Source organism: Marmota marmota, unplaced genomic scaffold (genome assembly GCF_001458135.2).
Source record: "Marmota marmota marmota unplaced genomic scaffold, marMar, whole genome shotgun sequence".
In the NCBI taxonomy this organism is placed as follows: Eukaryota; Metazoa; Chordata; class Mammalia; order Rodentia; family Sciuridae; genus Marmota; species Marmota marmota.
The window spans coordinates 62,311,913-62,332,698 of NW_025999900.1; the positions used below are offsets into that span (position 1 = coordinate 62,311,913).

General features: G+C 44.4%; 1 long non-coding RNA gene across 8 annotated transcripts in view; it reads right to left on the reverse strand.

Annotated features, from left to right (window-relative positions):
• Window positions 1-5,765: 5,765 nt before the first annotated feature.
• LOC125615368 overlaps window positions 5,766-20,786 on the reverse strand; it is an 85,616-nt gene continuing 70,595 nt past the window's right edge. For 6 of the 8 annotated variants that reach the window (XR_007345981.1, XR_007345982.1, XR_007345978.1 and 3 more), the window contains 4 exons: window positions 17,630-19,799; window positions 13,962-14,124; window positions 12,929-12,999; window positions 5,766-6,338 (listed from right to left, as the gene is read on the reverse strand). This is a non-coding gene — a long non-coding RNA (uncharacterized LOC125615368). The remainder of the gene's footprint in view (window positions 6,339-12,928; window positions 13,000-13,961; window positions 14,125-17,629; window positions 19,800-20,786) is intronic. The other 2 variants (XR_007345980.1, XR_007345984.1) reach the window with 2 other exon arrangements.

Here is a 20,786-nt window from a genome sequence, read left to right on the forward strand (position 1 = left end):
GGAATGCTAAAGTACATTTTTTTTTTCAGGAGAATGAAGAGATGGAAAATATAAAAGATTTTAAAAGTATAAGTATTCAAACTTCTCTATGAGAAAATCAAGCAGGAAAGAACATGGAATTGTAGAAAAGTAATTTTTGAAGTGTCTACAACTATGATGTAAAGAGTGAACACAATAGCCAATAGATACAAATAAAATTTATCTGAAAAAGTCAGTTTTGCTTCTGACTTTTCCTATTGATTCTGCATGGAACTTAGAAGGCTGGAGCTCCAGCCAACAAATTGCCAACATGAAGAAGCTTAGAAGCCATTGAAAAGGAAACAAGTCCCTTGTATGTGGTGCCATATCACAGGAGTCATGTCTGTCTGATTCTGAGTTTGCTATTGAATGAGAAAAATAAAACACAATGATTTAATCCACTATTTTGAGGGACACTCTATTATTCATGATTGACATAACTTTTAACAAATTCAAAAAGCAGATATTCAGGTATTGAAAGGCAAGGAGAATTCCCTCCACAGATGTTCAATGAGAGACTCATTAACAGAAAACTTCAGGAAGAAAGGAAATTAAGCCAGAAGAAAGAACTGTGGATCAAGAAACAAGAATGAGTAAATTAGTTGATCATAGGTGTTGGAAATGCTGACTCAGAACTGGTTTCATATAATAATCATTATTTTATTATTGCTAATCATTTGTGCATGAAATGAGTTGAAACTAGAACATTAGATGGTCACTGGGAGATGGACAGAGTGGGTGGAATTCAGTCTCTGCCTTGGTTGGCAGGAGAAGGGGGTTACTGACGTGCTTAGCAATGGGAACTTAGTGGCTGAGGGTAAGGACAGCAGACCCGTTGGTTGGTGTTCCTCCTCTGCACTCTGGATGCCTTCCACTTCCCTGAGACGGTCCAGCTGTGCACACCTGGGACTGAGAGCATGGCCAGAGAATAGGACCACATTGTAAAACTACAGCCAAGAGACTCTGCTCTTGGGATGGCTGTGTGGACAGGGAAGAGGTCCCTGGAGATGACTGTCACCTTGTGACCACAGGCCAACTGCCACTGACTCCATCATTGAAAAGCCGTGTGACTTGGATAGTTCCCGTTACTTCTCTAAAGTTGTTCCCTGCTCTTCAGTGGGCACATGGGTGCTCTCTCCCCTTTATGTGCAGCTTTGCAGACGGTGACGCTCGAGAGATACCTTACTAACGTGCCTAGCTATTTTTATGTGCAAAGACCTTTTCCAATCTAAAAGGAAACTTTCCCCAGAAGAAAGCCAACTATTTGCTTGTGTCCTGACTTTTGTGTCTTCCTCTTTTTTAAATTCATTTTTTATTTATATATGACAGCAGAATGCATTACAATTCTTATTACATGTATACAGCACAATTTTTCATATCTCTGGTTGTATACAAAATGCATTCACACCTATCTGTGTCTTCATACATGTACTTTGGATAATGATGTCCATAACATTCCCCCATCATTTCTAACCCCATGATGAAGCACATACACCATGAACTTTGCCAGAATCACCCACATTTGTGACAACTGAGAGGATTCATTGGCAGGGGCACCACGACTTCCTCTAAAGGAGAAAGAAAAGTCAGGTCCTCCCAAGGTCTAGAAGAATCCGCCCTGGGTTGTGTGAGGATGAGGGTGAGTCACAGAGAATATGCATGGCCCACAGAGGGCTGGGTGCGGCCTCTCTGGCACCCGGATGGGCTCGCTGTTTGGCTGTACCATGAAGAGAGGCTCGGAGGACCTTTCTCCCTCCTCTTCATTTTTCCTGCTGACACATCCCTTATTTAAAGTGACACAAATTCCACTCACTGTCTTTGAGAATGATTGTCTGGGGGAAAAAAAAAAACAGCTTGTTTTACTTTCTGTACTTTAAATCCTCCTAATCCACTCTCGATTGGCTGGGAGTGCCTCCTGGTATAGAGAAGTTGCTGGCGCAGACTCCTGCCACCCCTGCCAGCTGCAGGCCAGACTCATGCTTCTGGTGGGGGAGGGGGCTCCTGACCCTCCCGAGTCCATCAGGAAGACTCCTGGCCGCCGCAGGCTTGGTCAGTTCCCTGAGCTCCTGGTCCTCCTCTTTGTTCCTGCTGCAGGAGCAGCCAGGTCCCTGCTCCCTGTGCATGGGAGGGGGGGTTCCTAGAAGGCCCCTTCTCCGCGCCCTCTGATTTCCCTGTGGAAGTCTCTGGCAGGGTCTGTAATTCCTCCCTTGACCTAGCTGTACTCTCTTATGTTGGGCCGTTGACTCAGTTCCTACCTCTTAGCTTCTCCAAGAGAAAGTGCTCGCTGTCACAGAGCTCCACTCAGTCCTTACAGGAACCCACAGAGCAAAAGGCTCTCACACTCAGGCATGGTGGTTCCTGAGGGGTGAGTGAAACCTTCCCACCCCTCCTGCCATGTTGTCCATCTTCAGAGGAGCGAGGCTGAGGCTGGACCACATGCTTCCCATCACAGGAGCAGACTTCAAACAGAAGGCTGACCGACCCAAGGTGCCCAAATGATGTGCATAGCAACATGTCTGCATGAAGTCCTCTGTGGCTAAGGGCAACTCCAAGCACGTGGCCATTTCTGCGCCAGTGTTATGTTTTGAACGCCACACCTGCTATCTAACTGCAATTAGAGAAGACCAACCCTGCTGCCCACCCACCATGTAGACAGGGAAGATGAGACACCAGGAAGCTAAGGTCTGGGGGCCCCCAACCTAGCAAGGTGAACCCAAGAGATCTGACCGTTGGGGCCATGAGTTAGCCAAAGTTCTTCCCCTGCTGTGCAGGGCCATGTGTAGGATCCTGGGCCCACAGCCACCTGCTCTGATGGATACAGGTCCCATTTCCTCTATGTTTTTAGACACACACACACACACACACACGTTGGGTCTTTCTGTGAGTTTTGCATTTGTGAATGCAACCAACTACAAATCAAAACTCTTTCCTCCTTCAAAACTGTGTCTGAACTGAATGTAAATGTTTTTCTCTTGCTGTCTTTCAATAAATAATACAGTAAAGCCACTGTAGCAGGTACAATATATTAGGTATTTTTAAGAACTCCAGAGATGTGGGAGGATACAGGAGGATGTGTCTAGATTATATGCAAACACTATGCCATTTTATATCAGGGGTTCAAGCATCTGTGGATTTGGGGTCAGGAGCAGAGCCCGGGAGACTTCTGTGTGAGCACCTGGGGTTGGACACTGGACCTGTTCCCACTCCCAGGGCCCTTCTCCAGAGGGTACAGTTAGGAACGGTGATTCATCCAACTTTGTAGAACCCTGGACTCTATTCTGGGGCATCTTGGAAAGAGGAGGAACCAAGAGTCCCTTCCCCACCGGAGGCTGTAGTGCATGTGGCTTCAGGACCCAAGAGGAGGTGGCCTCTGGCAGGTGAAGGCCAGGTGAGCTGCTCAGGTGCTCTGGGAAGCCCAATCACCTGTGCATGCTTCTCCCTCTGTCGTCCAGGGAAAGGGCCAGACTCCAGCCTCTGCTCCCCCTGCCTCAGCCCAGGTCTTCAGATGCCTTTCATAGTGCAAGGAGAAGGCATCGCGTCGCCCAGTCAACCTTTGGGGAGTTAGGGATGGCATCCAGAAACACTGGCCTCACACAGGGGCTTCTGCAGGTTAGGCCAGAGAGGATGGGAGGATGCACAGGCCACGGCTTAAAAAAGAAAGACACAGACACGTCTGGGAAATGCGAAGCTCTGGAAGGGTTGTCAGCTGACGAACCAGGAGAAGGAAGACAGAGAGAGGCTTCTGGGGAGAGCAGAGGCACCAGGCACAAGGACATCAGATGCAAGATGCGAAGGTGTCTCAACTGAATCTGGGAGTGGCAAAGCCACAGGGGACTTTTGAGCAAGGACACTGGCATCACTGAATCCACAGGTTTTGAATGCAGTGTGTGGTTAGTGGGAGAGAGTCACTCCAATGTTCCACAGCAGAGTGAGGGGAGCACAGTCTACAGGAAGAAGACCGTGAATGTTCCCACCAAGTGGAAATGATAATATTTTAGGATATGGAAATGCTGGTCACCTGGATCTGGCCATGGTACCGTCTCTATGTGTTCTAAATTATAAGACTACACCCAATAAAGTTCAGATGTTATATGTCAACTAAAAATATATTTTGAAAAAAATAAATAAAATTAAAAAAAATAGACATAATATGTGGCATAGGCTTGAGGGAAGCATCTCTCCTTCCTCCACTACTTAGAGGCCAGTGATTTGGACATTTCAAAGGTCAAAGCTCCAGGTGAGGAAGCCCAAACCAGAAAACAGCTGGTAGGGAAGGAGATGTCAGGGAGGCACTGAGAGAAGTTTCTGAGGGTTGCTTTCTCGATGTAGGGATGGAGGGAGGTGGCGAATCAGAAACAGTAGGTACAGATGGGTACAGAAGGGACACACAGCTCTGACGAACCTTAGAACAAAAAGCTGAATTGACAGATGATGCAAGCTGACATTCGCTGAGCTTCCCCGAGGGTTGGGTGCTTTCTGCGTGTACCTTCCTGCTGCACCCCAGCACGTCAGGGGGTCCATGACTTGACCAGAGCCCCACAAGGGGAAGTAGCAGAAACCAGGATTCAAACTTGGGTTTTCAAAGCCACACCCTTAGCCCCCTGCCATTGCTGCTACCAAGCATAGCTGAGCAGATGTTGGTTTCAGGGGCTCGGTGGCCATGCCAGGGATCCCCACCGTCCATCATGTTGGGAGCACCAAATTCAGAATGAAAGAAGAGGCAGCTAGAAAGATCTGGTCACTTTTCTATAATTGTAACAGCGGTAGGGAAACCAGTGTGATGAGCTCTTAGAGAAGGCCTGAGGGTCTGGCTATGTAGAATCTGTCCACTCTTTCCTAAGCTAAATTATTGACTAATTCACATAGATTATTCATTGGGTACCTCCTATGGGCCCAGGCCTGCTGTCAGTCTCAGGCCAGAGAGTAGGGGCTTTCCTGCACAGATTTAATAAATGTCAACTCCCATAAAGAACATAAAACTCCGCATATTCTACTGTATAGAACAGACACACGTGTTACCTACACAAGACAAACTTATAACTTATGCCACCTTAAATGAGCCCATAGAAGGTGTAAGAGGTGAGGACAGACACACGGCCCCTCCCTGTTAAAACCATTACTGATTCTCTGCAGCCCTGCAGACAGAGTATGCTTCATTCACATTCCCTCTTGAATCTCTAAGTTCTTGGAAGATTCAAATGTGCAGACAGGTGAAATGTAGATAATTCTTGATGCCACCAAGGCTGAATGGATGGCTAATAAAATCTCTTTGAAAATCACCAACGTATGTCTAGAAATGTCCACCATGACAATGTGGACAGTGGAAGGCAAAGACCACTTAATTATCTCTGCCGACTGATAAAACTAATCCAGATTTTATTCTCACATGGACTCTGATGAAAAAAATTCTCACATGTGATGAACCTAATGGATATTTTCTTGTACAACTTTTGCTCTTGTCTAAATGATAGCAGATATCTCGCTGTCCCTGCGCCAAGTTTATTTGTGTGCATGCTTCCAATTGGCAAGCTCCTTACGAGCTGCGACCCTCTTCCAGGAAGGGAAGGAGGCAGGAGCTGTAAAAGTAAATGACCTGATATTACCACCAGGCTCAGCCACTTGGTTCTGGTGTGATCTTGGGCAAATCACTATCCTCTCTGGACTTCAGTTTCCAATATGTCAGTAGGATCAGCAAAACCCAGCTCAAAGGTGGGTGGTAAGGGTCAAATGAAATAATACAGGTTAAGTCCCCAGAATCATTTAATCTTGACTTTTCATGGAAATACAGTGGGTTGCAAATTTGAATAGAAAACAATGAAATTCGATGCAGATAAAATATAATTTGGATTATCTATGATAAGAGCCTTGGAGGATCTGGGAACATTCATGAACCCTACAAAATTGTCTGCAACATATTTACCAGTGGGCGTATTTGCATTTTCCTTCTGGAAAGAGAGCCCCCTGATTTCATCATGCAAGAACCCCTTTAAGCCCAGAGGGCCACCCCCTGCAGAGAGTGTAGCTCACAACCAGCATGAAAATCCCTCTGCCTGAAGTCCATTCTTCCCAAGGCCACTTTATTTCGTGTCAAGCCAGATGGACACAATGGCCTGCTCCTTTCTCCTGGACCTGTGACTCTCTGGTAGGCATATTCCCTATATTCCTTCCTGAGAGCTCAGGGATGACCCGAAATGCTATTGTCCGTTGGAAGTTCACCTTCTTCTTCTGTCCATCTTCTTCTCCTCCCCCTCCTTTCGCGGGTCTTGATCTCCAATGAACACTCTGGAATTTACTTTAGCATCACTCCTGAAGACCCTGACCTGTGAGAGAAATCATAAGAGAATCGGAGCATTAGGAGAGAATGGAAGCTTTTGACAGCATTCTGAGAAAGTAAATATGATTATCAGGGTCAAGTTCAGTAGAAAGGGCAAGAGAAGGGCAGAAGCCAATCAGCAGGACTATCATCCAGCCCACGGGGCTCCTAGAAACCAGTTTTGCGAGACTAAGAGGGAAACATTGGGTTAGATATTTGATAAGTCATCGGGGTATAAAAAAGAGGAGATAACTAGTTAGAATCCTTCTTTGGAGGCAAGAATGCTGAAGGAGGGGGTGGGTAGGTCACAGGGTCAAGGGAGACCTGAGCGTCTTGATCCTCCATGGAGATAATTTTCAAAAATCCTTTCTTACAAACCACATGTTCCCCTTCAGACAAACGTCTGAAAGACCTTGGCAAGAACAAGCTTTCAAATCTCCCCCAAATTATTAAGTCAAGTAATGGGCTTTTAGAACATAAGGAGTTCAAAAGGCTGTCAGGTTGGAGCCAGACAGCTGAGGAATGTACATGGCCCTCAGAGGAGGTGCACAGCCATTAGTGTGTATCAGGTGGCCCTTATCAGAGGGCCCCATCGGCCAGTCAAAGGACAGGTTATTATGTGTGCCAGGTTGCTCAGAATTGGCCCCTCCGAAGTTAACTGAGAGCAGTGGGCCCAACCCTCCTCCCAAACCCTTGTTCAAACACAGCACAGGACTCTGTGGTTAAGGAAGGAAGGCAAAGCTGAAAGAAGATTCTACATGGTGATGAAGCAACTGGTTGCTGAGTCACAAGAAGCCACAGTCCTGTCTCTGCAGTTCCTACACCACTCTGGACAGCAGCCTTTCTAGGGACAAGACTCTGCCCTATCAGGAGGAAACTTAGTTGGACCATATACACCATCTTGCCTTGGTGCCTTTCATGTCTTTGAGACATACCAGAATTCTCTAAATGATGTTAGGTCATAGACGCTTCAGAATGCAAAGACACCAGTGGCCTCTGTGATAAGTTGATAAAACAGACAACTAGCCAGTCTGTGCTGAAGAAACTGCACTTCAGACTCAAAGAGCTGACATCACGGGGGGAACATATTTGTGTCCTCTGTTGACTTCCCTCACCTACAACCCAACGTGGCCGCCATCTTGTTTTCCTGGCGTCATGAATGGTGGCCTCAGGGAATTTCATGCCCATAAAAGACACTGAAGCACACACATCACTTTCAGACTCCTCTTTAGCTATCGGACCATCCCCTCAAGGCCTTCCCACTTTGTCTTCTCCTGGGACAATGGTCTATAACATTGGTCAAGTCCTCTCTAGGCTTCAAGACAAAGAGGGTGAGTGAAAACATCTGATACTTTAGTGCTTGACAAACACTAACAAGTCTAAGATTCTGGGTGCAAATGGAAGGAACTGCATGTTATACAACTAATAATGACATCTTTTGCCTCCCTGAGACAGAGATCTAATCTTTTCAAGATATTCCACAGAAAGCAAGCAATCGTGTTGATGACTTACAATACTAAATTGGTGAGAGGGGTGATGAGATCTGAATGGCTTTTTAGAATTTTTACAAAGTACTTTCACATTCCTTTAACACTCAAACTACCGCAGACAGCCCAGATACCTACTTTATAGGCCAGATCTCACTGAGGCTACTGAAAACTGAGAGAACCTCTTTCCAGGAATAGCTTGTCCACACAGGATCCCAGACTGTTCCGATTGCTGCTCTGGGGCTGCTCTCAGAAAATCCATTTTTCAAAAGCATCCGGTGTAATTATCACCTAAGCAAACTTTGCAAAGCGTGGTCCAAGAACAGCTGCCAATGTGCACATTTTCCAAGATGGAAGCTTCCTTCTTTAAAATCTCCCAGAACTATTAAACTTCCATGGAAAGGAAAAATTTAAAATGTGCAATAAACAGCCTCATTAAGGAGGCAGAGACCTGGGATCCTGGCAGAGTGGAGGCTGTGGAGTGGCTTCTCCCAGGAGCGCCTTGCCCTGGTCCAGCGGCCAGCACACACGGAAGCCTCGCAGCCCGGGGCACTCATTCTGGAGCACACAGTGGTTGGGTTTGTAATTTATAATGTGAGGCCAACCAACAAATTCTATTATTCAAACATGTGGAGCAAACCCAAGGAGAGGAGTACTTTAAACTAATCTTTTGCTCAGAAGCGACATTTGCAGCTCTTTTCACTTACTTTTCATTATTTCTCCACAGGGGAACCGTTTCCAGGAATTATTATGTTAAGCAGTATATTAAAAAATGAGTCTTGGTATTTTTTGCAATAAATAACAGTTCACATTTATTCGGAGAACAGAAATGCTCACCAGAACTTAGTTCCATTGTCTGCCTTAAGTAAGGACTTATTAGGAACCATCTAGAATCATGTCCTAGGAGTTTGAGCAATAACCCAAGCTCTGAATGATTTTGGTGAGCATTCCCTACACGCTGACCCCATGCAGGATGCTGGGGATACAAAAAGAAATATAACCCAGGCCTTTCCACCTATAAGCACATAGTAGGTGCTTACAGAGATCCCTGCAAAATAGAGAGCAATAGCACTTGCAATCAGAGTGGTGGGAACCGGCTCATAGTTAACCTCAGTTTCCACATAAGTAAAATAAGAATAGTGTCTGTCCTTCAGGGTCTTGGGAATGTGGTTGTGAATAACGAGTCCAAGTGCAAGAACATGGAGGCTTCTGACTGAGCACTTACAGCTGAAGCCACCACTTGTGCTGGCAGAGACTGAGGTGGGCAGGGGAGGAGGAGGTCCAGAGCCATCAGGAGGGATGAGTTCAGGGGTGCCCTGATTGCAGGCTGCCAGCACAGGAAGCTGGAAACAAGCTCCTACGAGAGGATGACTTCTATCATGTTCCGTGGGCCATATTTGGCTTTCTAGGTTGGTCCTGAGTTGGAAATGGGTCGGGGAGAATTAGAGAAACCGGCAGTCAGTGACCTATCCCTGGGCATCCTGTTGATTGCTGCAGAGATGTATGCCAGCCTTCTGTGGTCCTAGGGGGTGTGTCCACACACGTTCAGCCTCTCAGGGAGACGCACACGGTGAACACATTTCTCCATGGCTCCATCAGAGGACCAAGGAACACATGTGAAACAGAGGTACCAAGGCTTTAGAATCCCAGAGAAAGCAGTTACCCACCCTACTCCAGAGTTTGAAGGGTCTGGCCTTTTGTGGAGGCTGCCAGTCGCAAGCAAGACTTACGGAGACAAGAAAGAGGTGGAGATGCTACAGAGTGAGGGCACAGCAGGGCCAAGGGCAGAGTCGGGGCAGGACTCCGGTGGTGGCTGTGCTCTAGGACCCACGTGAAGAGCCAAATGGAAGGGAAGACAGAGCCAGAGTTTGGGAAGGGAAGGAAAAGAGAGGGACAAGCTTAGTGCAAGTTTGAGTTTTGTAGCTATAGGGACAGAGCTGGCCACATGAGAAAGTCCTGTCCTAAATCAAGGAAACGGTGGCAATGAGAAGAATCCATCACCTTCTCAGAGCCTGGCCAGTGTGTGTTGCTAACAGCCCAAGCCTGTTGCTCAGAGAAGGATAACCTCGGTTTCCTCAGGTCGCAGCCCTGGACTCTTGGTACTCAGGTGGACTGGCTCAAAAACACTGCAGCCGCCCTAGTCCTGTGCACTACCAGAAAACCGTGCCATGAAAGACTCCCTTCTGCCCAGGTGGGCTGAACTCAAGCTTATGGGTGTTGCAGAACTCAAGCTTCAAATTTGAAATTTCTTTGACTTATTGTCTAATCACACACATGTTCAGTTGCAGGATGGGCGGATCCACACTGGAGGGGGTGGCACTCAGGGCTGCATCTTGTAGTTGGTTGGGGGCTCTCAGCCTCTCTCTTGCCTACAGTCTGGGGCCTGAGCTATTTATCTTGCCCCCTTTACACCTTTACATGCTACTCACTCACTCACTGGATATTTGCCCAATTTTTGACTTGGTGGTGCCATCAAAACTGCAACCTGGTTACTAACCCCTGTGATGTCACTGGAAGATCACTAAAGCAACTTTCTGAGGATGAATGAGCTCCCACACAGCTTCCTAGGGATTGAAAACGTGCTGGTCCCGGGACTCCTTTCTTCTTGAGTCCCATTCATCAGTGGCCACAGTCCTCACATAGACTTGATGTGGTTCTGCCTAGACTTAGGGGCCATTTTTATGAGCAAGTTTATTTCTGAAAGACAGAGTGTTGCCATGCTTATAAATAAGATCTGTGAGGACATCACATGGGCCCTTTCCCAAAGAATAGTGTCCTGTGTGGGAACCTGCCTGCCCATCCACTGGCCTTCACCCATGGTCCTGACACTGCATGGATGAACCTGCCATGAGCCTTGTCCTGCCTTGTATCACTTAGGTTATAACCTCCTCCACTGAAGGGAGTCGTCCATTACTTTGACAAGTGTCTATCAGGCACCTCTGAGGGGTCCAGTACCCCTCTAGGTTCTAGGCAAAAAGCCACAATAGTCAGATGCAACACTCTTTCTGTGGGATGGTGGGCTGGAGACACAGATGATGAACAGGTGGAGAAGCCCAAGCAATGTCCAAGAGAGGCCCTTGCTACTGAGGGAGACTAGACCACCTGAGCAGAGAGGACTTCTCTAAGGAGATGGCCTCAACCATGTAAGAGGAAGAGGCCACAGACCAGAAGGGAGCTAGGAGTAGCCATGAAGAGGACCGAGGTATGAACTGCATCAGAGTAGAGAAGAAAGCCACAGTCTGAGGCCTGGTGGGCAAGAGGAGCATCAACTTAACAGGAGTTTGGAGGGTGAGGGTGGAGAAGACCAGAGAGATCAGAAAGCAAAAAGGAGTTTGAATATCCTTCTAATTGCACTGGAAGCCATGGGAGATTTTAAGGCAGGAAAACATTACAATCCAAAGTATGTTTCAGAAAGATCATTGGATTGGCTGGGTAGAATCAGGGCAGGACCACCCAGTGCTGAGAGAGCATCTGAATGGCTTTTTCCATGGCCAAGTTAATGACTAGGCTGAGCTGGAAACAGCGGGGAAGACAGAGAAGTGGACAAGGTCGGAGCCCATTTGGAAGCTCTGGGTTAGCAAGTCTTATGTATATGTGTGCGTCCAGGGCTTTGCATGGTACAGCATGCACAGTGGGTAATCAATAAGTGTGGATTTATTTGGGATGTGTTGGACTGAATTAAATTGAAGAAAGATACACTGATTGGGCCAGTCAAATGTGAGTTTATCTTTAACTTAAAATTTTAACATCAAGCACTTTGGATAAAAGAGAAGCCACTCTTTTTCACTCTGCAGGAAGTTCAGATCTAAATCATATTCAAACCCCTCATATATATTATGTATATGCATATATCTAACAGCACTTATCTGATCATAAAAGGGCCCTTTAAACAAAGCTGCCAGTACTGCATATAACTTCCATTTCCAGCTGAATTCATTTCAACACTGGACAGATACCAAGTCAGGAAGGAAAACTAGAAGAAAGTCCTACGGCCACATCCTCACCAGGTCCTCATGCCATCCAAACCCCCAGAAGGAGGAGATAAACTACACTTTCTAAATTAGTTCTCCTTTTTGAGATATAGAGAACTTTGAAATCAAGAGATTGGCGGACTGGCCAAATCAAGCTATAAATTGGCAAAATCACCTATGCATTCTATTGAAAAATAGGTTGATACAAGGATTTGGCTGAGGACCCAGGAATATTTGACAGCCAGTTTCTGCAGAGAAAGAAATATGCACAAAGGATTCTAATTAAGGGAAAAAAAGTGCCACTTGATTAATCTCTGAACCTGGATCCAAATATATAGTACAGAGAACTTATATCATTTGGGGTAGCCATTCCCTAATGAAGCTATGCCAGGTACTATCTGCTGTGTGGCATTGACCTGACCCCAAGTTCATTTACATGTAGCAGATTATAAGACCAAGGAGTTAAAAGTAAGATAATGCCATGACATAGAGCTAGGAAGTTTCAGATCTGGAATCTGATCCCAAGCGTGTGTTCCATCTGATTCACTGTACTTTCCCTAAAAACTAAAAGTTGTGTTGTACCACCCCCAAATCATAGCCCAATACCATTCCAAGTAGTTCTCCCATAAAAGCTGACAGAGATGGGGTTTAATGCTGAGCCTATTGGGAAGAATGTGAGGCCTCCCACCAGCATCTCAGCAGGCAGATGTCCTGAGTTTCACTCTCCTGTCCCTGGTCACCCACCCAGAAGATGGAAGAGCACTTCCAACATTTCAAGGAATGTTAGGATATTCTGAGAAAAAGGGAGTTCACCTTCACTCTATGCTATTTAAGAAAATGATGGCTGACCAATTTATGATTTCCACTGTCATTAAAGGAAACCCGTGGGAACATCAACCTTAGATTTCTCTGCGTCTCACCTGCTCCAGGACAGCTCATGTGGAATGCCTGCATGCCCACGCATCTTGTGTAAACTTGGACTTCTCCACCTCCAACACAGGAGAAGAAGGCAGGCAGGCAGAAACTAAGGAAGAATGAAAGAAGAAGCGAGGAAGGGGAGGATGGAGAGAAGGGCATGGAAAAAGGAAGGACTTGACTTCGATCTCTTTCAATAATAATCAAAAGCTCATTTAACTCACCTTGATTGACACTCAGCTGGTAGCAGACCCTGTGCCTGGTTGCCCCCATGGAGACTTATAGATGACACCACCTCCAAAAAAAAAAAAAAAACCACACAGAAGGAGCTGGGGTAGGGCCACATTGTATTGGGATGATTTTCCTGAAATTGAGAGTCCTAGCATACATACCCTGTGCGGCTGATCATTTTTCATAAATTCCCGTTGTTTCATTTGCTCGACCCTAAAAAGTTATTGTGTTTTCTCCACTCCCACCCCATCCAATAAAATAAAACTAATATCATGGTGTCATTTGAAAATATATTTATGTTTGTTTTCCCTATAAAAAGAGATAATAATGTTATGTTCCAATAATATTAAGTTGCAATGTTATTTGCAAGATTGCAGAGCTTTTAATTTTCTGATTATTTCCACAGTGGGAGTTTCAGCTCAATTTCGATGAAGACACTTCTATCTGTTTCGGTTATTTTTTTATTACAGCTAGAAGCAACAATAATTGCCTTTAGTGTAGGAAAACATCACGGAGGAGACAATTGTTGTCCCCAAAGAATAAGATCATCAGGGCGAATTTTGATGTAAAAAATTTGTAAATTAATTGCAGAGTCCTATAAATATTATATTTCCTAAAATTGCATTGTTTGCGGTGCTCAAAGAACTCATCTTTTAAAATACTTCTTTTAAAGAAATGGATTTCTTAAGAGACACGGCAACAAAGTGCTAATAATTCCTATGCATATGGCATCCACAGGATGGAGCGAACGCCAGTGGAGATTACAAATCCAGCATCCATTGGGTTTACTCATTGGCTCTCAAACTTATTGGCTATTTGATCTTTATTAAGCAAAGTAATTCTAAGTCTCAGTTTCTGCTACTCAGAAAAGGCTGCTCTGAGATTATAGTAAATCATGTGTATGAAATGACTCGTTGCATAGTCTGGCCTAAAGGAAGCACTAAATTATGGGCAGCTCTGACACCAGGATGTGTTCAGGCTGCCTGGTATCATTAATTCAGCATGTGTTGAGCACCGACTGTATACCTGCTCCCACCACTACTACAGGTACTGGAGGTTGACGATGAAGATGATGGCAAAGGTTCTGATGAACATGCCAGTCTGGTGTCACTAGAATATGCACTGCCATGAACTGGTGAACCCTAATGCAAAAGATCCCAGAGTGAACTCCTGCAGTACTCAGGCATGCCTATAAAAATTAATAACAAAATTATTCTCTGCATGGCCCCTGTGTGCCAAGTGCCATCGTCCTCAACACACATACCCAAGACCCACTTTCCTTTTGATTACCTGCCTTTGTTATAAAAGTTGGAAAATGTAAACCTTAAATTTCCCAGCCTCTCTTGAAGCTAAAGTCTGCTGGATGACCCGGATCTGGCCCTTGAAACATAAGAAAATATCTGATGAAGATCTATGCAGGACTTTTGCTTTTATTTTACAGGGATGATCTCATCCTGGTTTTCTCACCCTATACAACATTTGTATGAGACGTGGAGAGTGACTGGAAGACAGGCAGCAAGAACTCCGCATCTACACGTCACTGGGATTTAGCACTGACTCTGGTACACAGTGGATGCTAAAAATCATGGTGGAAGGATGGAAAGAGGGAGGAAAGGAAGGAAGGGGGAGGGGAGCCCACGAGATATGGGGTATAAATGTGAGCTGAAACTGACCTAAAACAAAGACCTTCTGTAGATGATTGCCAATGTCTGGCTGGGCACACAATCACGAGCCACCACACAGCTTGTAGATTCAAACAGCAACTCTTTATTCCCGAACTCACACCAGCCGTCTACAATCACGTTCTGGGGAAATCCACGTTCTCTGCCCAAATCCACCTCCACTGGGCTTCTATCTCCAAAATATAATGTCTGAATCCCGTGAGAACTCAAGGGGAACTCAGGCAGCAGGATACGCCCTATTCCCAGCAGGAATAATCTTAAACCTTAAACCTGGAACCTAAACCGGGAACGCCCTAATCCGCCTTGGTCCTTGAACAAGGTCACCTACATTCAATGTCACTGCAACATGGGGTACGCTGGCAAGAAAATTGTCATACCTACTTGGCTAATGGCTCCCAGCAGATGATGATGATTATTACCATAATTATTTATTAATTTGCATGGTAATTCCAGTTATTTTATATAGCTACAAGGGAGCACATAAAGTTTCAGTGGAGAAATGTCCCTTCAAACTGCATGAGGGTTTCGGGAGCACTCTATTCGAACATGTGCAGGGGAATGACTACCACTTGCCTGAGAGACATGACTTAGGAAAGTGAGCCCACCCAAGAATGGTACATGAGCAAGAGAAATTTTTGGAATAAACAAATATTACGTTTTGGATTAAGGAGATTCATTTCTTCCTTCTATAATCCAGTTCTCCATAAACTATATTATGCAAGCCACACACAAAAATATTTTCAGCACTGAAAAAAATACTCAAGACATCTAGCTCAGACTGAAGTCCTTCACAATGTGCCTACTTGCCCCCAAGTTAATCGTTGCTATATTTTAAAACTCTCCCTCTGGATGTCTTCCTGTGCATTTGCTTACATGTGATATGACAGCCATAGCAATGGGTCCGTGTGTGCATGTGACATAGCTTCATATGAATGGGGTGGAGGGTTGCATAGTGGCCCACACTTAGTTTTACTGATTTTTGACACATATTAAGGCAGTTTCTCAACATCTGCACACAGAAAGACCTGAGGAATTTAAACTGATGTGCAGGGTTCTATATTGAGGACATAACTTAGTTTGAACAGGGCCCTTCTTCCGGGCACAGAGGAGGTCCACGCCGGGCTCAGCCTCATACCCCGCTAGCAGTTCCATGGTGTCCACTCACACTCTACCAGTGCTTGCTACTCTTACTCAGTAACATTTTTCCAATCTGATGGGAAGGTGGATTTTATGTCACTCTTCTTGTCACGTACATTTGCCGGATGTTTTCTTAGGAAAGTCAATTTTCACATGCTTCTTGGCCTGTTGGATTTCCTGTACTCTTCAGGGCCAGTTTAGGCTTTTGGTCTTTTTGTTGTTATTTTTATTTTGCTTATTGACATGTGCTCTGCAGGTATTCAGACATTTGATATCATTCCTTTATATTTTTAATGTATGTAGGGTGGTGTTTTCTCCTAGATTACCATTGGTCAATTTTAACTTTTTTAATATATAGTCTTAAATGTTGATATTTTCAGATAGACCAGTCTTTCTTTCTTTTTTTTTTTCTTTTTCTTTTCAGTACTTCAACCCAGGGTCTCACACACATGAAGCAAGTGCTCTACCACTGAGCTACCTTCCCAGCCCAATGATCTTGTGTCTTGTTAAAGAGACATATAAACATGAAGGCCCAGAACATATTCACCTCGGTTTCCTTACAGTGTAAGTGACAATATGAAAATAATTTTTGTGCAAGGCATTTTCCTAAATGGCTTCAGATCTGTCCTGGCATTAACAAATTTGAAACTACTTTGTTAAGGCCCTTGTATTAAAAAAATATAAATGAATAAACTCCTGTTTGTGTTTGAATGGATTGAATTAAAATTATAGAAAAATTATGGAGAATGTCGACGTTGATCCTTCCCACTCACCACCATAGTGTTTTCTCAATTTATCCAGTTCCCTTTCATGCTCCTTATTAAAATACTATGAGTTTTTTGAAGCGATTGAGCACGTTTCTGTTGAAGTTCAGCACTGAATGCTTCCTCGGTGTTCTGGCTCCAGGGGAGTACTGCGGTTGGCTTTAAAAGGATCATTGACCTACCAACAGCAAACTGTAACATTGCAACTTTTGGCTGATGTGAGAGGTCTGGCCCCTCCTTTGCTAGTCCTGGCAGTTAGTCAGCTGGTTCTCTGTGACCAACGCTTGCAAATTATGGCAGAATCACTGCTGTTAATAGACTATAGTTAACTTATTTCCTTTTCTTATTTAACTTCAAAGTCTAGGACTTTGTTGCCAATTCACCTCTTCCCCCATCACTAGAAGGGCATCCTCCACTAAGTGATTAACATGTATTCACTGTGTGAGTATAACAGAATGGCACTGTGTGACAGTTTCTCTACTGAGGGCCACATGATGGTGATTCATGATAATTATGATTGAGAAAGGTTTCTGTCATCTCAAGGATGCTAGGATTTTTCTTTATCCCAATTTATAGGTCATTTTATTAAATGATTTTCAATTTTAAATTACTTAGATAATTTATTTTTATATCATAGACCATTAATAATTATTTGGACAGATTTTCCACTGTTGAATACACTTTGGATTCTTTAAATAAACTTTATCTGGGTGTCATATGGAATTTTTAAATACATAACTAGAATCTCTCTTTTTCTAAATTCTTTACCAAATAATTAAATTCAAACTGCAAATAATTATATCTACTGTAATCTCACTAAATTTTTTTTAAAGCATAGAACAAATCTTAGAAGAAAATAAACAAAATGTAAAAATGTTCTCCCCTGATTGATGGAATTATTGGAGACTGTCTTCTTCCCACTTTTTTGTTTGCTTGTTCGTTTTTTGGATCCATTGCTTCAAGACTTTAAACAAACTGTAAAAAGATCATTTTTTTTCTTTAAAAAGTACCTGAGCTTTTAAAATCGAACAGGCCAGGACTTCATTTCTGCCTCCACCACCTCACAGTCAGACTTGGCAGAGAGGCTGCCACACCAACACCTGCTGCTCACCTTGCTGTGGGGGCAGGTGAGTATAAGATGCCATCACAGGTGTTTCTTCTACAAATGGTCATCGCTACCTGTGGTATTCGGTCAAATCCGTGGCACAAAATCAAAAGCAAACAAAAACCCCTGATATGTATGGCCTTGTTCAGGTAAGGAAACAGGGTGAAAGACTGAGTTTTTCACTTTTCTGTCTAAAGTTTTGTAAATAGTCTAGGCGCACCTCCAACTCTGCATAGGTTGAGTGGGAGATGGGTCCACCTTTGGACCTCAAAGCCAATAGATCTTCTTTCCATTTGAAATCCTGAAATCTTTCTTGAGATGCCATAGAAAAGATTAGCTTAGCTTTTTCACTTCAGTTATTTTCATCTGCAAAGTGGATACAATCAAAGCACTTAGTAAAAGTTTTTGGTGAGGATTTGCAGGAATAGCTAGCTGTTATCATTATTCACCTGTAATAATGAATGACCATTTTTGAGTTCTTACCAAGTGCCAGACACCACTTTAAGTACCTTTCATGCAAATACTTCTTTTGCGGCTCTAGGAAAGATGCCCTTCCCATCCCTGCTTTGCAAATGAATAAATTAGGTATAGGGTTCAGAGAAATCCCTCACAGTTTTTGGCAGTAGAACTCATCAGTCAGAGCTCTGTAACAGACCTGCAAGCATCAACCAGTGCTTGGGAAACAAAATCAGAGCAAGCCAAATAAGATAAGGCCCCATGTAACTTCTGCATCCAGACCAAGTTTTACTTATTAAAAACTTGAAGCTACTTTTTAAATGGTCATTTCCGCTTGGTTGGAGAAATTCTCAGCCATTGTCCAAGTGTTGGTGGGTTCCCAGGGCCTAGGACAATTATATAAAGCACTTGGCTTGGGTTGGCCTCTCACCCTGTCCTGGCTGGTGAACCCCCATGGCCGGCATGTCCAGAAGTCTGCATGCAGAAGTCCTGGTTGTATTTCCTAGAGCAAGTCATGCAAGGACTCAGTAACATGGAATTTTTACAAAAAAACAAGTCTTTTATAAATACAAAGGTAAGCTGAAAATTTTTGTCCTATTTTTTTAAAGATGGTTCTAGATGCCAAAACACGGAAATGTGTTGACTTGAAGATGGACATTTTTATTTTTAAAATCTAAAAATGAATCCCTCTGCTTCTCATTGCCAAGTTTAAGATTCTGTTTCACAGTAGCTCTGATTGCTGAGACTTTTCCAATATCTGCTGGAAAATGCTTGGGGCCTTCTGAAACTTGTAGCCTGCATACTTTGAGGGCAAGTTGCATTCTGATATAGCTGTTAAAATAAGAACTCTGAGAGTTTTAGAAATCTACTGAAGGAGATTTTGATTAGAAAATGGTTATTCCATTATCAATGGGAGGGAAAAAGATTTCTTAATAAATGACCCCTTTTAAAGGCCAAACAAAAGAGTCTGGGGCTTAGATTCCATTAACCTACATTCAGAATATCTCACATTCATATTTTTAATGCAAATGATTTCTGCCTCTCTCTTCTCCCAGAGTACCTCGTGCATGGCTTGATCCTAGCCGTGCCCTGATGTCGTTGATGTTTTCTCTTGTTTGGGGTTTTCAGTGTACTTTCCCATGAGTTGGTCTCCCCAGCTCCATCAAGAAGATGTGGAATTGAATCATTTCTATTTCTCCAGCAACTGTCCTAGGACCTGACACCTTCTATTTCCATACGGCGTTTGAACTTCCCCAGTTCAAAGAGTGACCTGTCCGGCCACTAACAGGGCATTCCAGCTCTGTCCCTTCAGTGCCCTGTTCAAACACACGGGAAGACAGAAGCAGGAAATCTTGGGAGTATTTTCCTCTCCCAACCCTGCGTGCACAGCCTCACCTCTCAGGCTTCCTGCTGCTGCGTCCCAGGGGTTGTCTCTTCTGTGGCTCAGAAGCAAGCAGCTGCTGGAAGGCTCTGGCTCCTTCTAGAACTGGCTCAGGCTTCGTGAGCCTCAAGGCCCTGGGAACAGCATGTCACCTCCTGAAGCCTAGATGCCCTCATTTTTAAAACAGGAATTCTGACGTAGTCCTGTGGGTCTCAGATGCATCACGGCCAACTGATGAGTTACCGTTAGAGAAAGTCCACGGTGGCAGTCGCAGAGGGCTGGACCACGGGGGTCACCTTGACGGGACAGACTCCATTTTCCACTCAGGAGTGTGGCGTCCTGCAGGAGTAGGAAGAAAAGATGCAAATGATCAGAAAACATTGCTCCGCCCTGCAGAGCAGCTCTCCTCCTGCTCTTAGGTGTGGGCAGGGCTGCTCAGGAAAGTTCGGCCACTTCTCTACAGTCGCTCATTAGTTAGGATGACGTGCCCAGGGTCAGAGCCACAATTCCTGACAGCCCCGGTGTTAACCCCATCAGTGACAGCAGCAGCAGTCACACAGGTTACAGGATGCTTCCAGGGCATTCCACCTGGAGGCTTTCCAAAGGCAAGCTCGGGCACTTCTGAAGAGGACCAAGATGACCAGAGGTGGCAGACACATTCCATCAGAAAAAAATAAAGGAGCATCTTGGTTTTTTCCACAGTAAGGAGCCCCTCTGCAGCAAGGAGCGTCAGTTCTCCATTGACCACAGTGGTGTTTCCTTTGCTAATATCATTGTTCAGGTACGTTATCAAATTTTAAAAAAATCAGTTTGGATTTACAAAAAAAAGACTAAGGAAGTGATAAGATCACAAAGACCTTTAGATAAATGGCTAAGTTTTGCCAACCTCATGCAAACAAATCTCCATTAAATCTTCATTCAAACTTGAAGACTGAGACATTGTTCAGCCCACCTTTTCATGAGGGGACCATACTCAGGCAAGAGATGGACGATGTTCAGTTACTAAGGCACACATGGAATTGTAAGAGCCATTGTAACCAGAGGCAGGATTTCTAATTTCAGCACTGGTGGGGATGACGTCATGCCTCTCCTGGCTGCTTCCATTAATCTATGAGTCCTGTTCCATTGGATTGCCATCTCCCCAAGGCGATGGGTTACCTTTAGTGGCTCTGAAAATAAGCCATCGTGTCCCGACTTGAATTGTCACCTGCTCTCTCCCTCAGCCTGTTGAATCATGACTACCTTTTTCTTTGCAAGAAAAATGCGGAAAGAGTTTTCATCTGAGACCCATCTCTCAAGCCTCAAGTTTGAGGATGGAAACTAGGG